The sequence below is a fragment of the Ochotona curzoniae genome, unplaced genomic scaffold (assembly GCF_017591425.1).
Source record: "Ochotona curzoniae isolate NIBS_2020 unplaced genomic scaffold, NIBS_Ocur_1.0 contig_1, whole genome shotgun sequence".
Classification (NCBI taxonomy): domain Eukaryota; kingdom Metazoa; phylum Chordata; class Mammalia; order Lagomorpha; family Ochotonidae; genus Ochotona; species Ochotona curzoniae.
Genome location: NW_024464918.1, coordinates 36,765,323 through 36,780,111, shown reverse-complemented (window position 1 = coordinate 36,780,111; position 14,789 = coordinate 36,765,323). Strand labels below are relative to the sequence as shown.

Below are 14,789 nucleotides of genomic sequence, written 5' to 3'. Positions count from 1 at the left end.
GGGGGCTAGGGGTCTAGCAGGGTTAGGACGCCCCCCACCCCACCACTTCTCGGCCGCATCCTTCATCTCTGTGTTCCAGTCTGGGACCTGCTTCCGGGTCTCCTGTCCAAGCGGCGCGAACGCCTGTTGCACACATCACACGTCTGTGCGGTGTTCTTTAGCCATGTGGGGGCCGCAAGCCAAGCAGACAAGGAGGAAGGACCCTCGCCCCTTACCGAGCCTCCAGGCTTCGCGCGGTAGGGTCCCATGCGGGGCTCGGGGCCTGCAGGGATCCGCACCCCTCGACGCCTGCTCCAGGCTGCATCATCCAGGCTGGCGCGGGGTGGGGGGCACCTGCACGGCTTCCCCCGCGTCCGCGCCGGGCCTGCTGTGCGAGTTTGACCTCAGTCAACCGCACTTACGCGCCGCATCCTCTAGCGGGTTTCTGGGCTGAATCCCTGATGGACGCTCCCACCTCTTTCTTTTCCAGAGCCGTGGGGAATGGGGGGGGGGTGGAGAGAAATATAGGGGAGGGGATGGTGCAGGGAAGGAGGCGGGGATTTAGGACGCTCTGCTGCTAGGGCCCCACAGGACCCCTGGCAGCGGTGCAAAGCCAGGCCGGAAGACAGCCGCGCCGCCCCTCCGGGTCCAGGCCCAGCCCGGTTGGCTGCGGATCAAAGAGCAGGGGCCGGAGCTCCTCCACGCTCAGATCCTATCTGCGCCCGCCCAGCGGGGTGCCTGGCCCCGCACCTCCGGCCCCGGATGCCCACTTTCCCTCCCTTCCCGGGCAGGGGAGGGGTTGAGTTCTGGCGCTCAGCTTGGCAGAGCCCTGAAGGAAAGACCCTGTCCCGTAGCTGGGCTGCTCTTGGCCCTCCCCCAGGTGTGAGCCCTTGCGCCCAGACCACCCCAACTGCCAGGATGCGAGAGACCCCGGGTGGCCCCCAACGCCTGCAGTGCTTGGCTGAGCCTCCTGTGGGAGGGCTGAATGGGATCGCAGTTGTGCCTAACCCAGGGACTTTAGGAGGGGTTCCTCCCCTGGGTCGTGGGTGACTCCAGCTCAGCGCAGCCCCACCCCGCCCCCACTGTTCAGTAGCAGGCCAGCCTTGTGAGGTCCCGGGGACACAGGCCAACAGGGCTTGAAGTTGATGAGTGCTATTGAGTTTTTGTTTTCTTGATGAGGCTGAAGTTTGTCACTTGGGGGTGGTCTGACCCAGCTCCCTCATCAGGCAGCCATCGACCAGGTTGAGATGTGCCTGGTTCTAAGAAGGGTCTTGGCCCCCTCACCCAGCAGAGGCTGAGGACCACCCTAATTGCCCCTCGGAGATGACAGCCTTTTTTTCCCCTAAACAATGTTGAGCTTAGGTTTTCTTTTTTAAAAGGTTCTTATTTGGAGTGGGGGTTAGCATTATTTTCCCATTGAAGCAGTATCTTCCTTCTTCACTCTGGCACCCTCAAGTTTCTCCAGATATTTTGTAGCTCCGTGACTCTCAAAGGCCGGGACCATTGCCCTCGATGGTCAGGCTCCCACTCCTTGCTGTGCTTGTTGGAACAGGGACAGGAGTGGGAAAGCAGAGAGAAGAGGGGTGTGGGGAGAAGTGCTGGAGGAGGGACACAGGACAAGGGGAGGCATCCTGCTCCCCAGGAGCCATGGCTGTTCTAAGAAGCAGCAGGTGGTCAGGCAAGGAGAGCTCAGTGTCGCTTCTTGGAGGAGGTGGATCTCACCCAGGGAAGAAGGAGCCCCCTGCCGGGTCATCCTCACGCTGGTCTCCTGTACTGTGTGATGCCTCCTGACAAGGAGCCTCAGACACACTGCTACCCCAACTCAGTTGTCACTCACCCTGTGACACGGGTGACCAGGGGACCATCCGCCCCATTCTGAAGCCCAGAAAGGTTGAGTAAGCCACGCAAGAACTCATAGAGTGATGGTGAGGGTGTCAGATGTGGGAGACTCAGGCCAGTTTCCAGCTTTCTTTCTGGCCCATTTCCACCTGTTGTGGGCATTTGGGAGGTGAGATTTGGGGATATCACAGTTACATAAAATGTCCAGAGAAATCTGAGGATGAGACAAGCGATAAGTTTGTTTTGCCAAATAATGTCTCTATCACTTTGCCTTTTGAGTAAATCTTGTAAAAAGAAAGAAAATGGGATGTCAGATTTCCAAATCTAGTTGGTCAACATCCTGAGCGTATACTGTGACTGACCATGCTCTAGTACCCCGTGATGACCCCCCAGATTTCAGAGTCCAAGCTCCTTGATGTTTCTGACAAATGCCCCAACGATGAGCTATCACTGCCAGAATCCTCGCCTTATGGATGGCTCATGTCAACCTCACCTGGGGCCACGGCGAGGATGGCGGGGATGGGGTGGGAAGGGGCGATTAGGGTAGTCCTCGGCCTCTGCTGGGGGAGGGGGCCAGGACCCTTCTTAGAGCCAGACACACCTCAACCTGGCCCATGGCTGCCTGATGACGGAGCTGGGTCAGATCCCACACAGGGGTAGGTCCACAGATGGCGAATGGGATATGCCCCGGCTACACCTCCCCCCAAACGAGAGGTGAGTAGGCATTTCAGGACTACCTACAGGGAGCCCCAAAGATCAGGTGACAGCAGGTGGTGTTTCTGGGGCGGGAGAACTGCTTCTTCCTGCAGATGAACCAGGTGGGTGTGTACTTGTGTTCAGGTGGGGCTGGGCCCAGGAGGCCTAAGGGTCTAAGCAAGCATGCTGTGGCTTTAGAGTTGGTCAGCCTGAGTGCTGACCTCCTGCTCCAGCGTTCGTCAGCCATGGACCTCTGCAGGCATCAGCGTCCGCCTGGGGCAGAGTGGGGCCACAGCCAGGCCACCCCTGACCTGTGGAGCAGGGCTGAGGGGGACTTGCTGTGTGTTGGTCCAGAGCTGAGCGCGCTGCCTGCTGCATTCCAAGGTGCCGTGTAATACACGGGTGCTCCAAGCTGGGTATTTTTCGGAAGTTGTTAGGCTAATTGTCTCTTCATGTAACGTCATGTAAACCATGCCGGTGCTCTCCTGGCCTGAGCTCAACCTAATCAGGGCTGAGACACACTTCCTGCATCTTCTCTCCAGTTCCTTTGACATGAAAGGCCTGCGTGAACTCTGACCTGTTCCAACAGGGAGACCCTGGAAATGTGATGTTGCCAGAAAAACAGCTCAAACCCCCTCCCTTCCGGGTGGGGGGGCAGGGAGAGGGGGCGCTGAGTACATTCCAGTAGGCAGAACCTTGGGCAGCGTGTCTTCCTGCTGCCTGGCATCCTGTTGGGGCTTGCCAGGAGCTGGCTGCTGGTGGGATGAGCACCTCCCAGGGCAAGGCCCGGTCACCAGGCCTCCAGGTCGACTGTAGTTTTGCTGTTAGGAACCTGGGAGCTGTGCAGTCCTGTACATTGGCGTGCAGGTGGGTGGGGGCGGGCAGCGGCAGGGTCCTGAGCAGCACAACAGTTGGCTCCATCCCCCTGGCAGCTGCCTTGAAAATGAGTCAAGAAGGGAGTCCCTGGTGGAGCTCCCAGCTCCTGGCTTCTGTCTGGCTCAGCCCAGCCTGGGGAGTGAAGCAGAGAGTGGGTGCTCTTCTCTTCTTGAGTCTTTTTCTTGCAGATAAAATAAATTCAAAGTAGAACAGGGGGACTGGCATTGTGGCACGTCAGGTTAAGCTGGCACCTGGGATGGTGGCATCTTGCAATGCTGGTTGGCTTTCTCTTCTGCCCCACTTCTGATTGAGCTCCCGCTGAAAACAGCAGGAGGTGGCCCAGGTGCTGGGTGCCTGCTTACTCATGGAAGATCCAGATGGAATTCCTGGCTTCTGGAGTTGGCTGGCCCAGCCCTGGCTGTTGCAATTGTCTGGGGAAGTAAAGCAGCACTTGGAAAATCTCTCTCTCTCTCCCAGTAACCCTGCCTTTCCCAAAGGCCTCCTGAGGGCTGGGACTGTCCCTCAATGCCTTCCCATTGTGCCAGCCATTCTCCTGCGACTCAGTCACTGGAAGAGGGGCACGTAGCTCTGGGTTCCTAAGGAAGGGGTCCTCAGGCAAAGAGATGAGCCTGGAGTGGCTGCCACCTGCCAGGGACTGCACTGTCAGGCCTGCTGGTCCCGTGAGGGACCATGTCCTCATTCCCCCTTGCCTCTACCACTCGCCTGCTGAGCAGACTCGGGTTGGTGTATGCCTTCTCTAGGCCCAGGGTCATCCGAGGACATCCCTTACCTAGTTGTAAGGGTGCAGTGGGGAGCCCAAGGCCATGAGACAGAGGTGGGAGACAGATGCATCACAACTGGAACAGGGAGCGGCCCACCAAGGCCTGGGCTGGTGTTGGTCCGGCAGAGTCAGGGAGGACTCTGTCCCCGTCACGGTCACAGCTCTCAGGGTCTTGGCTGCTCTCCCCTAGGGACCTGGTGCGGAGCTGGCAAGCCGCCACACTTGGAACTATTTGGTTGACTGGCCAACCTGCAGCAGTTCTCATTCAGACTCCAAGCAGAAGTCAGCAGGCCCAGCGCTCACTGTCAAGGAACGGTCCATCTTGCAAAAGACATCAGATCAAACAAAAGGGGTACAGGCCCACGTTCGGAAGTGTGGCTGTTGGGTGCGTGTCATGGCTACAATGTGATAGTATGGGAGGGCTTCCTGGAGGAAGCAAGTCAGTCTCAAGAGGCAAATGGGATGTGAGAAGACAGAGCTTCCTTCAGAGTGGGGGATGAGAAATGTTGACTTTGTGGCATCCCCAGGCTTCTGTGAACAAGGATCTTGAACTGTCAGCCTCTCTGCCACTCTGGCCGGGCCTCCTCCTGGGGTGGGAAACTCCTAGCCCCAGAGTGGGGGTTGGCTCTTTCAGTGGGCGGGACCTCAGCCACTCACCTCCCTCTGACCACCTATTTCTCACCTAGGAAGCTGGGGTCTCAGGGTGCTGGGGAGGTGGGTTACGTTCTTGGCTGTGACCACAGCCTGCTGCTGCCCTGAACCTCCACAGTCCGCGGGCTGCTCGTCTCATGCAGGGGTGCAGTTTGGCCAAGGGAGGCTGCCTGGGGCCCTGCCTGCCTTCCCAAGTGGGTGTACCATGAGTGTACCCCAAGTGAGCTGGCCCCCAAGCTTGTCTGCAGGTCCCAGTGAGCCAGCCAGCAGGCGGGCAGGCGGGTGGCCTAAGGGCAGAGCCCATTCTAATGGGAGGAAATTACACCAAGAGATTTCATCTGGGTTTGAGCAAACGCATCTACCGGGCAGCGCTGGCTGACGGACTGTAGCCCGCAGCAGGGGCCTGGAGCTCCCTGTCACCTGAGTGTGTGGGCAGAGGTGGCTAGGGACTGCTGGGGGTGGGGAGGGGGCAGGGCACATGAAGGGCGTGGCCTTGGTCCCATCATGTCCAGGCAGCTTGGAGAGGTTGGAATCGTTGCTGTCAGGCGACAGGAATCACCCAAACTCATGACTGCTGTTGGGAAGCAGTGGCATCTGTCCCCGGGAGCCCAGCTCCTAACCACTCGGGCCAGCCACCTCAGCTCCTCCAAGGAGGCACTGCGCGCTACCCCCACTTGATCTGGGATTGACCATGGCAACAAGAGGGCCCCCCTGCCAGTCCCCACGCCTGGACGGTACTGGGCTGGGCAGCTCCTGGCTATGCTTTGTTGGCCTTGACCATGAACCTGCCAAGGAGCTGGGGCCACCTTGCTGCCTCCGGAAACAGGACACAGGTGCTGGGAGACCCAGTGTGTAGGTTGGGGGGGGGTGGCTGCTTGCTCCCTGTGGACCTCCATCATAGTGCTATGCTGCACCATGACGGGGTGCCCTCCCTCTGTGACCTCATGCTGTCCTCACAGCAGCCCCCCAGGGAGCTGGGTCTCCTGACCCTCTGTTATAGATGAGGGGCTCAGGGAGAGGAAGTGACTGGCCCAGGCCCACACGACTTGCACCTCTGTCTTGGTGCAGCTCTCTTGTTTGTGGAAGAGAGTGGGTGTGGGGGGGGGGGGTCGGGAATCTGTCCCACTTCTCGTTATTGGCTTGGCCATGGCGTGCTTGGCCAAGTGGTGGCAGTTGGTGGCACGGCTAGCACGGGGTTGGGGGGACACAGACCGCGTCCAGGGCTTCTGAAGGATGGAGCGGGTATGAGGAGGTGTTCACTCACATGGCAGGTTCATGTCCAGCCTGTCCTGGGTGCCAGGACCCCCAGGAGCTTCTTGCAGGGAGGTGGACCTGAAGGCAGGGGTGCCAGAGCTCTGCCTTGTGGGGGGCAGGCTGTGTCCTGTGTCCTGGAGATGGTGCCGGTGGACAGCGTAGGGCCCCCTCCCCCTGCAGCCTGGGCCTCTGGCTGGCTGGCTGGGCCCTCACCCCTCAGCACCTGCCAGCTGTGTGTGAAAGTGCAGGCCTCCCCGCTGGGGTCACGGGTGGCCGCTGCTGCTGACTGCGGTTTTCCTCGTCAGCTCTGCTGTCTTTGGTTTTTGATCATGGCTCCGTTCTTACTGACATCTTCAAGGGTTTCCCCCTCCTGGTCAAGCTCTGTCTTCTGTTTTTGAGAACTTCTCTTGCTTCTTGTCTACTCTTCCCCTTCCTGATTCTGGAAGAAGCTGAAGTGGGGTGGGGGAGTTCGAGGGGGCTGGTTGAAAGCAGCTTGCCTGGGTGGTCACAGCACCGTTTGGGATGACCCACATTGGAGAGCCAGGGTTTCAGTTCTGAACTTCCTGCTGGTACACACTCTGGGAAGCAGCAGGTGACCGAGGACTTGGGTCCCTCCCACCCGTGGGAGAGTCAGCTCTAGTTCCTGGTTCCTGGCTTTGACCTGGCCTAACCCCAGCCATTGAAAACATTTGGGGAGTGAACCTGTGGATATGAACTTCCTCTCTCCTCTCTCTCTCTCATTCTCTCTTGCTCTGTCATTCAGACGAAATTTTAAAAGTTGAAGGAAACAAGGGCCGGGCAGCATGATGCAACAGGTTAAGCTGTCACCTGCAGTGCTGGCATCCCATATGGGAGCACAGGTTCAAGTTTCTGTTGTTCCGCTTCCCATCCAGCTCCCTGCTAAGCACCCCGGGAAAGCAGCGGAAGATGGCCCAAGTGCTTGGACCATGCCACTCATGTAGGGAACCCACATGGAGTTTACTGGCTCCAGTCTGGCCCAGCTCCGGCTATTGCAGCCACTGGGCAGTGAACGAGCAGGTGGCAGATTTTTTCTCTTGTTCTCTTTCTCTGTAACTGCCTTTCAACTAGGTATATGAATCTTAAAAACAAAAAACAACCAAAGCCGCCTCCTACAGCTATGCCTTCATGTCTGTCTCCAGTAGGCTCAGGGACCTGAGGGGACCCAGGTGGAGGGGACCCTCTCTGTGTGCTGACTTCCAGGTCCCTCTTGGAGCTGGGAGGCTCTGCTGCCCATATGTCCAAGTCACCTTACTTTTCATGGCCTGGGTGAGGGGTGCACAGCAGACAGATGGGGGTGTAGGGAAAAGTTCTCCTGGGGCTGGAGGGAGGTGTGCCTGGCTCTGGGGCCATGGCCCCTGTGGTCCCTGGGATTGCTTTGAGGGGTGAGAGGCTAGGCTCACCCTCTAAGATGGGCTGCAGGCCCAGGCTTGGCTTTGCTGTCAGGGAGGTTAGAACTGAAAAGTCAGAGTGCTTTTTCTGCCTTGGAACTCAGCCCTGCTCCTCCACACCCCAAAATGTCAGGGATGGGAGCTCTTGCCCTTGTCAAATGCTGTACCAGACCCATCAGCCACTCCCTGCGTTGGCTGCCGGGGCTGGCATGTGATCCAGTCATGAAGACACCCTCCTCTCCCACCCACCCCAGGACCCCCGCTGGAGGACTGAGCCAGGCTTGACCCCTGCTGGTGTGAGGGAAGATGAAGATGGTGGTTCATGGACAGGGCATGGGGCCATGCTGGCACTCCTGGCAGGGAGGCGAGTAGTCAGGAGGAGTCCTGGGAAGAGGGGCCGAGCTGCATGTTGAGGAGAAGGGACACGAGGGAGGAAGGAGTGGAAGGCTGTGTTGCTGGGGGTCGGGGGAAGGCACAGTTCCTATGTCCCCTCCCTTGGGACCAGTCCTGACCACAGAGCACTGGCTGGAAGGCCAGGACCTTGGGATGTGCCCCCACCAACTCCCAGAGTCCTCTGTAGCACAGGACCTGGACACTGGTAAGAAAGCAGAGCAGACCTTAACTATCTACTTCATGAGTTGAGCTCAACATGTTCTGTGACCGGAAAAACCCCTTTTTTTGCTACAAATGCAGGTGGAGCAGAGGTGAGACCTTGCGTTGAGGTGCCCCGTCGGATGCTCATACCCGACACCGCGGTCCCTGCATCTGGCGTCCAGTTTTAGTCCCTGACTTTGGAGGCAGAGGTGACAGCTCCAGTGCCAGGCTCCCTGCCACCCACATGGGAGACCCAGATGGCACTCTTGACTCCCAGCTTTGGTTCTGACCTAGCACCGACCTTTGCAGGCATCTGGGAGGTGGGAACTTTCTGTTGCTGCCTCTCAAAGAAAAAAATTAAGTTGAAAAAGAAAACTCAAGTGAAAAAAACAGTCTTTGGATGGATGTGGGGTCAGGTGTACTTGTTCTCCCTACTCCTTGCCCTGGTCCTGGGTGACCAGTGACCTATGCTCTCGGGTCAGGAAAGGCTGAATTCCACCTGGGAGCCGTGGGAGCTGCGCACTGGCCCCCCCTAGTGGCTAGGTCTGGAACAGGCTGTGTCTGAGCCCAAGGCTGGGGAGGTAAGTGGTGGTCCCCTCCTCGCCTCTGCTTATAGCTGCCTTCTGCAATGGGGAGGGTCTCATCACTGGAGGGATCAGGGAGCTGACATTTCTCCTCACCTGGGGTCACCAGGAGGGCCTGGTGATCAGACATACTGGTTCACTGACCCCCAGATGGGGTCTTTGGGGCACCCTGCGGGAGCCGCAGACTGGGTCATAGCCCTGGCACTTTGTGTTGGTGACAGGGCTGGTGCAGGTGCGCACGCCCTGCAGTCCTGGCTGTTCCCTGACCCTGAGGCTCAGGCTGCTCTAGTGCAGGCAGGGGAGCCCTGAGGGACCTCGTGCCAGCTTGCAGCTTCAGCAGAAAAGTTGCAAGGGTGGAGAGAGTGGTCTAAGGAAGCTTCCCTGAATGGTGACCAGCATTCAGCTGCTCAGGTTTCCATCACCTTTTCAGCCAGGTGTTTTACAGGAAAATCCTACACGTGGTGTCGTCTCACCCACGCAGTCTTCAGGGCCTCCGAAGCATGCAGCCGTGCTCACAGACCTTCCCTGCTGCCTTGCTTTGGCGTCCTGGGATGCCACCCGCACCTGACAAATGGGGAGAGACACTCATGCTGTGTGACACGGCCTGAGGTTACCCCTCTGTCACAGGAGACAGAGATGAAGTGTGAACCCAGGGAGGCGACCCACTTGGGAGCACACCCTCCTAGCCCACTCTCTTCTGGGCTTGTGGTCACCTTTCTGTTAAATGCCGGATGGTGACGAACACTCTGTGACTTCACCGGACAGTGCGAGAGTTGGTCTTGAGTCAAGAATAGTCGTTAGCATCCTAAGGAGGCTGCTTAATCAGTAGGCAGGGAAAGCAGTTGAACCTGGAAAGGGCAGGGAGAGGGAATGAAGGTTTGTGGAGCCCCTCCACGTCCGTCAGGCTTTGCTTTATCTCGTTTAATCTTTACCCCCATCCCGCATTCCTTAATTAACAGCTTCCTGGAGCAGGTGGAGGAACTACAGGCTCTGGCAGGAAGCACCCACGGCCAGGCCCCCAGGAGCTGCTGGGAGCAGGGTGTGCAGCCAGGCTGGGGGTTCATGGGTGGCAGAAGGTGTGCTTTGCCAAGGGTATCTGTGCCAAGGGCCACCCTGCTGTTGTAAGTAACGGACGTGGCCCTGGCGGTGGTGCTGGGCCTGGAGGAGGTTATGGAGAGCATGCAGGATTAGAACCAGGAAGCCTGGAGCAGCTGGGGGTGGCTGACAGGCAGCAGCTGCCCCAGGGTCTTGCCTGGGCCCAGGCCTGCGTGCTGATCCTGCCTGCCACTGCTCTCATGCTTTGCTGGGCTGTTTAGCCAGTTGAGGGTCCTGGAGGTGCGTATTTTCTTGGGGGGAGAGAGGGCGATCTGTGGAGTGCTGGGCTACCAGGGCTTTTTAAAGGAGTGAAATGAGAGGGCAGGTGGGTGGGGAGTCCCCCAGCCAGCAGCCAGCTCTGGTTTTCACACTCTTTTTTTGTTGTTGTTTCTGGTCCCTGATGTGAGTCACATGTGAAAGTATCTTGCTTGGCGAGGCCTGTATTGGGTTCCTGCCTCCTCCACCTTCATAGCAACAGCTGCCCCCACCCTGTCCCCATGAGGGGAGGTGCGGCGGGGTGGGGAGCAGGAGGCCTCGGGCCTCAACAGGGAGACCAGATCCACAGCTCAGGGGAGACCCCTGTGCCCAGTCATGGGCGGCTGCACCTGTGGGAGCCAAGCATTAGAGACCTGGGGCTGGGGGGATTTTCCAGCCTCTGCATCACATGCAAATTGAATGCAGAGTCTTTGCAAGCTGAGTGGGTGCCCGGCAGCCTAGTTGCTAGGTAAGAAGGAAGCCATGCTCTGGGCTGGTTTGTCTTTTGTTCCCTCAAAAACAAAACAAAAACAAAAAATGCTCAACCTAGTTTGCTCCCAGGACCGGCTCTGGCCACGCCCTCTGCCTTCTGGAGTCCTGCTCTGTGGGCCAGTGCGAGGGCCTCTGTCCTTGGCCGCTTTGGACTCCCTGAAGGTCTCAGCTCCTTCTGCTTCTTCCCCTTGTGCCTGTCTCTCCCTGCACAGGCTCAGCCTCACACACAGCCTGGGCACTCAGCACATGCTGGTTGGACCAGGTGTCTGGGCTGGACTAGCAGCAGGGCCTGGCCCCCTTGCTCCTGGTCTTGAACTCTGGGCCTGGATGCTGGATTCTGGCATGGCACAAAGGGCAGTCAAGTGAGGCTGCCTCTAGGAATGGGGGCGTGAGAGCTGCTGGGCAGTGGTGAGACGCCCTGGAGACTCCCCAAATGGGGTGCTGGCCAGGCCCTGGCTGGGCAAGGCTGTTGCAACGTGGAACATGAAGCATGAGAGAGTTGGGGGGGGGGAGTACAGAGCCGGCAGCGGGGATCTGCGGGCCGTGGCCTCCAGGCTGCTTTCCTGAAAGGAACCTTGAGGCCCTCGATAGGCAGGGGGCTTGCTAGGAAGTCACAGACTTGTTCCTGTTGAGGGACCAGTCTATGTTGACCACAGGGCAAGCCAGAACCGTGCCCCATGTCAGATGCTGGTGTTTCTTATTTATTACAATTTTCTAAAAAGGTATGTTTATTTATTTGAAAGGCAGAACTAGAGAAAGAGAAGAGACAAAGAAAGAGATTTTCCATCTGTTGGTTTACTTCCAGATGGACACAGTGGTCAGAACTGGACCAGTTGGAGACAAAGAGCTTCATTTGGGTCTTCCATGTGGGGTGACAGGGCCTCCCCAGATTGGACCATCTTCTCCTTTCCTAGGCACATTAGCAGGGAGCTAGATCAGAAGTGCGCAGCCAGGACTCAGAGCAGTGTTTATATGGGATACCACTGTTGCAGGTAGCAGCTTAATGTGCTGAGCCACAACATAAAAACCAGAAGCCCCACATCACAGTTCCCCCACAAGCCCTACTGCTACAAGGCCAGGGGCAGCCTGTAGCACCCCAATCTGTGAGTCTGCAAGTAGCAGGGTCCAGAGAGTTCTGTTTTCCTGACTGGTCTGCCCTTTCTCTGCCTTCCCTTCCACCCTATTACCTCTGCAGAGCTCCGTTTCTGCCATGCCTCTGTTTCCCCACCATTTGTGCAGCCCGTGCCAGACCCATCTCTGCCTTGGGGGCAGGAGCTGGGAGCCCAGCTGGGCTGCTCCACTGCTTCCCAGAGATACAGCCTGCAGAGTCTAGAGCCCACGCAGCTCTGGCACGGCTGGGCTGGGCCCTCCTCTGTCCCTTAGGGACTGCAGCCTGGCCCCTTTGGGCTTTGCTCAGTCCTTGTGGGAGAGCCCTCCAGGGCTCAAAGGTAGGGACTGGGCTGACCCTGTGTGTGCAGACGGTAGGGAGGCTTCAGGGTCTAAGGGTCTCTGTGCTAGGAAGATGGGGCTCGTGGTTGGGACCACACAGGGTCTTCCCCAAGCGTGCAAGGTAGAAGGCAACAACGGGAGGGGTGTCAGGTCAGCAGAGAACCTCCCTGTGCTGGCTTGGTCAGGTAACACCGCCTCATGTCTGTCTGCAGGCGTTCTGCACCATGGCTGGTCTGGGCAACACTTTTGGTGGTCTCGTGTCACAAGCTGGTCTCCCCTTGAAGGCCCAGCGAGTTGTCATAGAGGGCAGTAACAGCTGGTCTGGATCTTGTGGTCTCCATGCTGAGTTCGCCCTTTGTCAGCAGGGACTGTAACTGGACCTGGTCTTTTGAAGACTAATCTTTGAGGTGCAACACTGCCCTAAAGCTGGTGCTGGGACGTTGGTGAGCTTGGGGATCTCACTGATAGCAGCAGTGATGTTAAAGGACCTGACAGTTCTCACCAGTAGCTGCTGAGTCTCCTCGTTCACCTGGGGGCTGTGCTTGTGGAAGGGGAGACGGTGAAGCTTGCAGCAGATCCCAGGGGCTGGGTCCCAGGAAACCCACAGCTCTTAGGACCCAGCCTGGCTGCTGGAGGGACCCCAGAGGTCTCCCCACTTGGGGCTGCGGTCGGGCCAGGCAACGTCTGCGTACATCTATGGTGCTGTGTGCCTTGCTACCTGGTCTCTCAGCTGAATAGGCTCTGCTGTGTTTCTCAGTCCTGGCTCTAATGACGTTTGGGGCCATGCAGTTTTTAGTTACAGGGCCTTGCAGTGTGTCATAGGAGGTATAGCTGTGACAGAAATGTCTCCTTAGGGATACAATCATCCCTTGTTAAGAAACACCAAGGTAAGGTGCTGGTGTGATGACTCAATTTGCTCATCCTCCATCTCCAAGTGTTGGTATTCCATGTGGGTGCTGGTTCATGTTCTGACTGCTCCACTTCCCAACCAGCTCCCTATTTATGCAATGGAAAAGCAGTGGAGGATGGCCCAAAGCCTTGGGACTCTATACTTGGGTGGGAGATCAGAAGAAGCTCCTAACTTTGGGTCGACTCAGCTTCGGTTGTTGTTGCCATTTGGGAATAAACCAGTGGATGGAAGAGCTTTCCTTCTCTGTGTTTCTGTGTAAATCTGCCTTTCCAATGGAAATAAATAAACCTTAGAAAAAAAAGCAACAAGTTAGAATCCAAGACATATTCTTTGTGGAAAAAAATAGCTAAACTTAGAGAGTAAGAGTAAAAATTGTAATCCCAGGACCCGAACTTAGCCCTTGGTAGCCTTTGGTGTGCTACTTTCTTGGCTGCCTTCTGCATTTTTCCTGTTTCTTTTCAATGGGTGTTTGAGAGGCATTGAGCTGTCACCTGCTAGTTCACTCCCCAAATGCCTGCGTGGGTGGGAGCCTGAAGCCGAGACTGGGAATTCAGTCCCAGTCTCCCATGTGGGTGGCAGGGACCCAACCAACCTCCGGAGCCATCCCAGCTGGAATCAGCATCTGCAGCAGCAGGAAGTTGCAGTGAGAAGCAGTCCAGGAGATGCTGGCACCACCGCTGACCTCTTCATAGCTAGGCCTGCCTCCCCCTTGCCCTTTTACTCTTGAAACAAACCGCACCTGGCATGCTGCTTGGCGCACTGACTGGGCCACCGAATGTGCAAATGTGCAAGTTCTCTGTCTCCACATGCACTCCACTATGCCTCTGGGCAACCCCCACGGGAGACAACATGCTGGAGGGCCCAGCAGTGTGGAGGAAAACATTAGGTCCCCACCTTAAGGGTTAAGAGCTTGAGGCATCAACCTGGCTTTCATCCCCAGGGTGACCTCCTGCGGGGTCTGACTCACATTCAAGCCAGTGACCACTTACAGCCAGTCAGCCCCAAGCAGCCACATATTCAGGTTCAGCTGGCCCAGGGCTGGGTTGTGACCCACATGGCCTTGTGTCTTGATGGTCAGGCCTGGCAGGGGACCCAGAGGGAAGGCAGGCTGGGCTGAGGCCATCCAAAGTCCTTGGGTTCCAGAAAAGGGGCAGGGCAGAACTCAAATGCCTGAGAGGTCTTCCGAGGGTCAGCTGAGCATGGGGGCCCTTTGCCAAGACCATCCTGTGGACCCCAGGGTAGGAACCTCTAGGGACAGGGACTTTCTTTGGGACCTGTGATAACACAGACACTTATCCTGCTGGAGTTTGTCAAGGCCCTGGGAACGTGCTGCCCTCAGTCCTCCTCCATTCTGTGGGGGAGGGGAAGTGTGTGGATATGTGGACGGGGTGGTGGTGGGTGCAAGAACTGGGGTCACCTGCCTGAGCTTCCACAGTGGACACGGACCCCCCTCTAGCGTTTGTGGGGGTTCTTGCTCTGAGGCCCATGTGTCTGGAGTGTTTGCTTTCTAGGATCCCACAGTGGGATGGGGGTACCCCTGCTGGGAGTGTCCACCTCTTTACCCTGCTGGAAAGCAGTGGCCTGGAGCTGTGCTGCCTTGGGTGACCCTCCTCGGCTGCCTGTGCCTCTAACCACAGGGCCTTGCTGCCTTTGCAGAGGAAATGAGGGGTGCTTCTGTACCTGGAGAACAGTGGTGCACTCAGCCCTGGGCCTACAACCTCATCAGAATACAAGAAGGCTCCTCGCTTCTGGCCCTGCCCTTTAATGGAGGATGGCCGGACCCTTAGCTGTCCTGCTAGCCAGCGTCCTGCACATGGCCCTGTGGCAGGCTGGGGCTCTGAGCTCAGCTGTGCCCAGGTCATCTGCAGGCATCTCACGGGGTCAAAACTGCAGAGGGACACGGGTGAGAGGGAGAAGTGTGTACC

At 57.6% G+C, this 14,789-nt stretch overlaps 1 protein-coding gene across 1 annotated transcript in view; it reads left to right on the top strand.

Annotated features, from left to right (window-relative positions):
• VDAC1 (voltage dependent anion channel 1) overlaps nt 1-14,789 on the top strand; it is an 88,521-nt gene that overhangs the window by 932 nt on the left and 72,800 nt on the right. The gene's annotated exons all lie outside the window — the stretch shown is intronic.